At 34.5% G+C, this 6,301-nt stretch overlaps 1 long non-coding RNA gene across 1 annotated transcript; it reads left to right on the forward strand.

The window, feature by feature from the left end:
• Positions 1-299: 299 nt before the first annotated feature.
• On the forward strand, positions 300-1,933 carry LOC143593126 (uncharacterized). The gene is made up of 3 exons (XR_013146048.1): positions 300-393; positions 1,037-1,151; positions 1,527-1,933. It is a non-coding gene; the product is annotated as an uncharacterized LOC143593126 (long non-coding RNA).
• The last annotated feature ends 4,368 nt before the right edge of the window (positions 1,934-6,301 follow it).

Consider the following 6,301-nt stretch of genomic DNA (forward strand, 5'->3'; position numbering starts at 1 on the left):
GGTTATATGATATTGGTGCAATAGATAGTGGGGTATAAAATAAAAACTTGTCCATCTCCCCCTGAATGTTGAAAAACCCTAGCAGAGTAGCCGTTCTTGAATCGACGAGTCGGGTATTAACTATAGATATGAATGATGGAACAGGAGTTCCAGGCTAGATTTAAACAAATTCAAGATTCGATTCCCAAACCCATTGCTCGTTTTGCTAGTATGAATGATGGAACAGGAGTTCCAGGCTAGATTTAAACAAATTCAAAATTCCATTCCCAAACACTGGTACACGCTATGTTGTCAGGATCAGGATGGCAACGAGCTCGTACTTTTGCTGTTTTGTTCAGTGTTCTTGTATCTAGCCATGTTGAATATAAGAGGCAAGGATGATCTCGATACACGGTAAGCAACCTTAACTGCTTCTTATAAAAAGTCAATGCGGATGTTGGTTTGATTTATTACATATATTATACGGCCCGTTTTGCTACGATTACATAAGATTAAAGGTATATCGAGCAAAATGGGCCGGTTGAGGGTGATGGGTCACTATGGTCGCTTTTATATAATTTTCTATGTTATTATGTCGACATACCATTTTAGAGGCAGGCAATGCGCTTGCTTGCATTATCAACTTTTCTAAGCGAAAATCAAACCGGCTCCTGTGTTTTCCAAGTTGATAGGCTGTGTTTTTATTTTAATGGATTTCCTGAAAAAAAAAAAAAAGAAAAAAAAGATAATGAAACTGGTATGTCTATTACCAATTAGCTTTGAATCACAAGCTTTGACCTTTGAGATCAAGTTTAGAATTTGCATATCTTCACAAATTTATCACTAACATTTGTAAAACTACATTAACAAATATTTTAAATGAATCATATACTAGTTATGTTGATTTTATGAGTCAATCATCACCTGTCTTCCTATTGTTATATTCAAACTCCGAAGGGACCCGGCTCTTAATGGTTCGAGCGAAGATAATTACGGGGAACAAAACATGTTTTCGGTTAATTAGGTTTTATACCCCCATCTATGTATGTCATTGCAGTTTGGTGGCAACGTTTGGTTCCGGAATTGCAGTATCATTAGCGACCGGTTTGGAAGGCCCTGAAGTAATTTCCTTTGGTGTTCTGTTTGCCCTCGGGAATGTTGGAATGTTTAAGGTTATAATGTTATATTTTCTTTAATCTTACCTACAAAACATCTTAGATTGACATTATTGTTTATATATTGGTGAATTAAGTGTCAGCTCTAATGTGTCAAATTGATACAATTAAAAATAGGTAAAAACACGTGAGCCAAACGCAGCCCAAAGAGTGTTTCTAATGCATGGAACCTCTTAAATTGAATTATATTTAAACCTATACTTATTATAATAGGGTTTTTATAGTCTCGTATAAAATACTAACTTTTTTATAAATTCTCTAGAGATATCCAGACAAAGTATATATTTTCTGTCAAAGTCAACCCAACATGGCCCGTTGAACATGTGTAAAAAGTATATGTAGTTTTGACCAGGATCTACAACCTATGTGCAGTTGAGGGAGAAATTATTAATGCAAAAAGCTGAACATGTGTCTCATGATAACACGGGCTTCTTCACTGGCAACGCTCTCTCGTTGCGTACCGATCACAGGCAAGTAATAACATACAATAGTGTTTTTTGTTTTGTTTTGTGTTAGCATATTATTGATTTGTCAAACCGGTCTTCTCTTTATATTTTTGTGGTGTAGGTTGGAGGCGAAGAAAGGAGGGAAGAGGACATGGTTCCGCTGACAGATAACATTTGACGATAGGAGTAAATTTTTGTAAGTGGTAAGTGATGAGGTTTGGAGATAGGGGTAGTGGTAAGTGAAGGGACAAGAAAAACTTTGAATGGTTTATGAGAATCTCCTAAAGTATGGTTTTATCTTTGAAATATGCATGCATATCCTTGTTATGTGATATTGTTTGATGTCATAGTCATGAATTTGAAGGGTAAGTATATCATTATGAATCAGTTTGAAATGTTGCTTGGCAAGGGTTTTGAGTGAGAATGATTGACATAATGTTTGAGTGGACATAGCAAGCTAACTACGTTGAAAGGGCAAGTTGGTACTACCACCACCGCAATACCACCATGAACAACCAACCATGACCCCCACTGTTGCCACCAACATCAGGCACACAACCATGGCCCAACTACAACCTTCTCCACTAGGGGCTGAGGCATGCGTTTAGCACCACAGTCAACCGAACCCATTTCGTTTCATAGTTTATAGCACCCAAATGTCGAGCGACTCTAGTCTTTTTTAGACCGACCCCATTTGATTTAAGAAAAACTAGAAAGTTACCGCGGCGAGAGGGTCTTTGCGTCCTCTGGCGGGAGGCAGACTTTAGACAGTTAAAGCGTGTCATTAATGTGACAAAACTCAAAAAGAAATGCGTTTAAGTACATAGATGAAACTTATAAAATATTGTCGATTCGATTGTGGAGATCAAAACATTATAAAAAATAGTTATACAACAATACCGTACCTCTGTGTTTCAGTCGGTATCGGTCTTATTTTTTACGGTTTCAATGCATTATTGTCAGTCAATATAATTGACACATTAAAGTAATCAAGTAATGTGGCACCCGCCTTGAGCACGATGACTTAATCTCCCTTCCTCCAATTCCAGGGAAAACCCGACTCGTACGACCGCACGATATTGCACGAGCCAGTAAAACCCGGCGTCCTCAAGGATCGATTGCCCAAGGGTCTCCTATCACAGACCCCCCCATGCCTCAGAAATTAATGGCAATTTGAGACTCCAAGCCATACCTCAACCACTACACCAACCTCATTGACCAAACAAACATCTATTCATTTACTACAATATTATTTTTTTTAAATAAAAAATTTCCCTAAATAAAAAACTAATATTACTAGGTTAAAATCTGTCCTCCATCTTTCACCCCCAAAACCAAACCAAAAGCTTGTTTCACCCACCCCCACAACGCAACACACAAAAACAAAGACAGACAAATCATCGATCATCGATGTGCGTGTAATGGCGGATGAAGAGGGTAGAGTTGAAAAAGCAGGGTGGTTTTCATCGTTTAAGAAAGAAATAGAAAATGGGGTTCCAGAAGTCAAAGGAGTCGTTTGGATATTATCCACATGAATAATACTCCCATTCGATTTCCATTGTCTCCTGCTGAGTATCAGGTACGTACAACAATTTATTTATTATTACCTACCATAATCTCTAAAAAAACTTTGCTTGCTGTTATAGTTCCGAATATAAATAATATTTCCTTCTTATATACACACACACACAGCTTCTTTCTAGGTTTGGAAGGTATCAACCATTGGTGCAGTCTTTGTTGGTAAACTCGGGATGGAAACAGGCTCGTACTTTAGCTGTTGGGTACGGTTCTGGTGCAGGCATATCGTGTGTCATGAAGAAATTGAGAGGCAAGGAAGATTTGCAGACATGGTAACCAACTGTTCGTTAAAATGTGAATGTGAATGACTTTTTTTATTATTAAGAATATAATATAACATTATGTTTATTGAGCTTGTTTAATACACGGGATTCTAATATAGTTTGAGTATTAAAGATGTTGGATGGTTAAGTTGGTGGGTACTTTAGTTCGATACCTTATATTCTAACGGCTGACTAACCATTTCTAGCATGAAATAAGATAAAACATTCTTAGCCTCAACATGTGGTTAGACATTTGCAACAAAATAGACATAAATTAGATAATCAAGTAATGTGGCACCCCTAGGCTGGTGAGGTACGTAATATTAAATTTTCACTTTAACGTGTCTATTATCAATACTTGGTCATTTAGTTGAAGATGTGGTGTACGGTAGGCGACTTTTATAAAGACTATAATTTAGATATTTTGGTCTAGATGACTCTGATTCATTATATATATACAACCTTATTTGATAACACTGTTCTTGTTTAAGCTATAAGATTGTAACCATGATTCATCATATTTAGATCTACTAACTACTAACACCTAAACACCACAAGATAGTTACAACTGTCAAAGGTTGATACGTCACAGTTAAAAATTGACATCTTTTTATTTATATAATAAAAACACAATATACATAAAAATTACAAGAAAGATTATGTTTTTGCAGACATATATTTTTAATTGTATACCTTGAAATTGTTGAAATCTATATAAGACATAACTATTTTATAGGTTAAAGATAGAAACTCCAAGGATCGGCCAATAGCAATATGATGATTGTAAAATTGGAGATTACTCGTTAATCAGCTTCCATGTTGAAAAAAAAAACGTTGTTTAAAATCTATATAGTTGAAGGTTACAAGCAAGAAAAAAATCTATATAGTTGAAGGTTACAATATACATAAGCAAGAAAATGTATATAAACCAAAACAAGTTGAAGGTTACAATATACATAAGCAAGAAAGAAATCTATATAGTTGAAGGTTACAATATACATAAGCAAGAAAATGTATATAAAGAAAAAAAAAAGAGCTTCACAAAATGTAAACACAAAAGTATTCAAGAAATGCAAATGATTTGGGACAAACAATTAAAACATAAACACAAAAGTGTTAACACAATCAATCATCTAAAAAGTAAAGCTTTATTTGTTTGAAAAAAAAAGTAAACAATGAATACATATATGTCTAAGCCCGGGTTCAAACTGGGGACCTATAGTGTGTGAGGCTAGCGTGACAACCGACTACACCTCCCAGACAAGATGTCAAACTTTCTCATACATTCTATATCTTTTGTTAGTTTCAGCTGATTAGTTTTCAAACTATAATTTTTGTTACTTATTTTTTCTATACTTTTTATTCTTATCAGTATTTTAGGTCTCACTCCAACCACTATGATTTGAAAACAGAACAATGTTTCATAGCCTTCTTAAATATAAGATTTTATCCATTATTGGTTATGATTTTTATTTACAGTTGAATGCATATGTGTTATTAATTTAAATGAAATATTAAATTAATTGATAGTAATTAATTAAAACCTTGTGTTAGGTTCAATTGAGAAGGCTAGGAGAACTTATAACTCACAACTTCGAATTTTGAAAAATGTAGAAAATAATGTCTCCAAAACAGGTTGTTTAAATTCGATATTTCTTGGGAGTTAAGGTTTTTTTTTTTTTAAGGAAAATTGGATTTATTTAATCTCAACTTTACACTATTGTACACTAATAATCTCACCTTAGAATATTGTTCCTAGCAGTCCCTATTTTCAAACCATTTTACAATAACGGTCCCATCGTTAGTCTTCTAAACTTGGTTAAATTTTTAGTGTCCGTCTTGCCAACTTATAACAATGATGTAATCAAACATCCTTATATATGAAGCAAAAGGACTTACGGTGGGCTATATATAGAAAAAATATCGAAGAATTATACAGTAAAATTTATCGATGGTAGGTATGTATACCAATTTCAACGTATAATTCTTCGATATTATTATACTTGTAGCTCATCGTAAGTTATTTTCTTCCATATATAAGGATTTTCGATTACATCGTTGTTAAAATTTGGCATGACGGGCATTAAAAATTTAACGGAGTTATGAAAACTAACTACTAGTATTACTCATATCATATGCGCATTTTCTGTACTCCTATTAACATTAACCTTCCATGACATATATATGTATGCAACATTTCCATGACATGTATATATGTAAGCAACATACCTCGTACCTTGTTAAGATTTGAGGTTTAACACTTTAACATGTGACTCGTTAGTTTGTACTTTTTTAGAAAACAATAGCACTTTATAGTGAGCAATTCATGGATTGTTAGGAAATTAGTTTGCATCAATACATACATATAGACAAACGAAAACATCATTAAAATTGTGGCACCCATGACGAGTAAAGTAAATAAAGTAATTGAAAGTCTTTAGAAGTTGCTTCACATATGTTTTGTTGGTAGAAATATCAATAGGATATTGCTTTACAATAAATAGTTAAGTAGTAGGAATTAGTGATCCCTCAATAGTAATTGTGTGATCAACAGTAAGTAACTCGTAGAAATAGCCATTCTTTTGCCGGATCTCCATCAGAAACCACCACTGTTTTACCGGCACTTTCATTTAATGGGATGAACTCCTTCAACTAACCTGCGTGAAGGTTTGCCACGTTATTGGGTTCGTGCGGGTAAGACCGCCTTCCCACGCAACGACTTCACGTGATATGAATGTCGTCCAGTGTTGGATAGTTTTAACCGTTCGACGCGCGGTTGTTGACAGGTTATTATTCAGTTTCCTTAATGATTCATGCGGATAGACCGGCACTTTCATTTTTGGGTGCTGAATTTTTTCCC

Source organism: Bidens hawaiensis, unplaced genomic scaffold (genome assembly GCF_021521415.1).
Source record: "Bidens hawaiensis isolate Kalapana, Puna unplaced genomic scaffold, B.hawaiensis_p1.1 tig00041706_1, whole genome shotgun sequence".
In the NCBI taxonomy this organism is placed as follows: domain Eukaryota; kingdom Viridiplantae; phylum Streptophyta; class Magnoliopsida; order Asterales; family Asteraceae; genus Bidens; species Bidens hawaiensis.